This window comes from Lithobates pipiens, unplaced genomic scaffold, assembly GCF_037356315.1.
Source record: "Lithobates pipiens isolate NorthernLeopardFrog02 unplaced genomic scaffold, aLitPip1_a1.2 Scaffold_52, whole genome shotgun sequence".
Classification (NCBI taxonomy): Eukaryota; Metazoa; Chordata; class Amphibia; order Anura; family Ranidae; genus Lithobates; species Lithobates pipiens.
This window is the reverse complement of record NW_027507875.1, coordinates 2,236,338-2,239,196: the sequence shown is the minus strand read 5'-3', so window position 1 is coordinate 2,239,196 and position 2,859 is coordinate 2,236,338.

Sequence of the window (2,859 nt, the reverse complement as noted above, 5' to 3'; positions counted from 1 at the left end):
ACCCCAGAAGAGCATGCTGGGGAAGTTAGTGAAGGCAAATATGCATGAAGAAACTTGAAAAGCTTCCAGCATGCATGAGGACAAAGGGGCACAGCATATCAATTAGAGCACATTGCAATCATGGTAATTAGGGAATGAGGAAAGAAATCCAATACATTAGCAATCATTAAATACATAGAATGTGATGTTAAAGGAGAAAACTTACCTTCATATAGTCCTTCTGCAGGACCAGAATGATGGCAGAACAGGTCTCTGGAATAATGATTCCCAGAGCCTGGGGGGAGATGCCTGTCGAGAACTTGAAGTCCTGAAGGCTTTTCCCTGTTGCCAAGTAGTGCAACGTGGCGATGAGCCTCTGCTCCAGAGTGATGGCTTGCTGCATGCAGGTATCCTGCCTGCTGATATAAGGGGACAGCAAAGCCAGCAGACGGTGAAAAACGGGGTCCGTCATCCGGAGATAATTCCTGAAATCATCAGGATTATTCTCCCGGATCTCACAGAGCAAAGGCATGTGTGAGAACTGGTCACACTGGAGCAACCAATTCTTGGTCCACAAACTCCTCCTCACCATGTTCATGGACTGGGCTTGTGTCAAAGCTAAAAGCCCAACACCAAGCCCCTGCACAGCACAAACTCTATGATGAGTACGTACGCGAAACATGGCTTGAAAACGGTCAGCTGGTCAGAACGGACAACAGAAAGCACAGATAAACAGCAATGCCTGAAAGAACGACCTGAAAACCAGAAACGAGCAGACAATAAGAAATGACGATCAAAGCATACTATACCAAGATATAGTCCACAATGAGCATCAAGTGCTAACTGACTACACGCACTGATAAGCAGATACGCACCGACAAGCACAAACTGTAGAGCAGTAACGAACTGAAGCACAAATCTGAAAAGCGTGAATCATCTCTAACCAAACTTCTACTAACACGCGATAAACACAAGATCAGCAGAAGGAGCCCAAAGGGTGCCGGACGTGGTGCTGAACTTCCCTTTTCTAGTCCCAACGTACGCGGCTTACGTCACCGCGTTCTTGCCAACCGGAAACTCCGACAACTTAGTCCGACCGTGTGTATGAAACACCACTTCCAGACCACTTCCGGACTAAATCCGTCGGAATTTATGCGACGGATTTGGTTGTCGGAATGTCTGACTGTTTGTACAAGGGCTTAGACTTTTGAAATCACATGATATGATTAAAACGAGAAGAAGGGAACAAAAATGCCCACAAGAAGAGCCGAAGATGGTGCGAGGAAATGTCATGTCAAGCGCAGTGTCTCTGTGCCACAGGAGTATCACCCAGAAGGGAGGACGGGGGAATGACCAAAGGATGAAGGGGAAGGGGGGAAAAAGGCAAAACACAACAACAAAGGCAAGGGAGAAAATTGTCAAGCAACTCGTGGACAGCTAGTATCACCTTAGGTCAAGGTATAAAACCTGATGGTAAAAAGATATAAAGAAATAAAGTACCAAATAAGGTCAGCAAACTAAAGGAAAAACAGTAATAATATTTCTTCCAAAAGGGATAGGCTAATATATCAAATATAGACACATACCTATCACTATGAAGTTTCTTGCTGAAATCTTGTGCAGCACACTTTTCTCTTATATTCAGCAACTGACACAGCTCCTCCCTTTAGATCATTGGGTTGTTATGCCACCTTTAGGAGAGGACTAGGCATAACATGTTAACATTTAATATAAAACTCAGAACTTCTAGTTCCGCCCAAAGGGCAGTCCCTTAGGCAACAAACCCTCAGCCTGCCTTGCAGCTTCAGTTTTATTTTGCCTAGTGAAGGAGAAGGACCTAAGAACCCTTACGGGCCCATCGGTCCATGTTTTTTCTGCAGAAGCTTTGCTTTTTGCGCAAGTTTAAAGATTTTGTGATCTGCTATCAACAGCCTGCTGGGTGACAGGCTGGATACCCTTATCCTTGTATTCTCCCCAGCCTGGCCAGCGAGCGTGTGCAGACCAGAGCTCCGTGCCGGGTCGACCACGACAGGCCTCAGCTCCAGAGGTGGTCGGTGAGCGTTAATGCTCCGGGGCACACATATGACCAGGCTACTAATGTCTGTGTCACAGTTTGCTGGGCCAGCAGCCACCCCGTACTGATCAGAGAGTGGGTCTGTGATGGAATGTCTTCCAGCTCTGCAGGACTGGAAAGTACAGCTCTCCCTGCCTCGGTGGGGCTGAGCAGCTGGGCATTCCCTGGGAGGTCGATTCTGGGGTCCCGCACCTCCCTCTCGTCTCTTCCTGTCCCTATCTTCCCTCCCCCCTCTCTGTGGGGGATGCTGCATGAGGCTGCTGAGTGGTGTGTGTGTCATATGTAGGGGCTCTCCAGAGGGCTCTCACCTGGGGGGAACTGCGCTGGCTGGCTGTGCTCTGGATGTGTGTGGATCTCTCCCTGGGGGTGTCTGTTGATTGCTGTAGCGCTGTTCACCGCCATTTCTCTGCATGTTTTGTTTCACTGTCCCTCATGGTATACAGTGTTTGGTGGCCATCTTTGGTGGGACAAGGAGCAGCATGCTTTCCTGTAGCTCAACGGCCATTTTACCTGTGTTTATGTCCTTTATACTGGATGCTCAGCAGCCATTTTCTTGAAGCTTGAACACGTTTTTGATTGGTTTCAGCACCATTTTCAGCAGCTCTAGACAGCGCAGTGTGATCTCCTATGCACCTGGGAACTTACACAGGACACAGGCGCTACTAGCTGGACAGCGCAGAGCCAGTCAGAGTGGTGAGTCCTGCGGGAGATGGTCCCTCAGCCAGCAGCAGTTAGGAGGGTGGGACCATCACTGTCCTAAGTCCCCATCAGGTGGCAGACAGGGTAGGGTCAGCATGGCTTCAGAA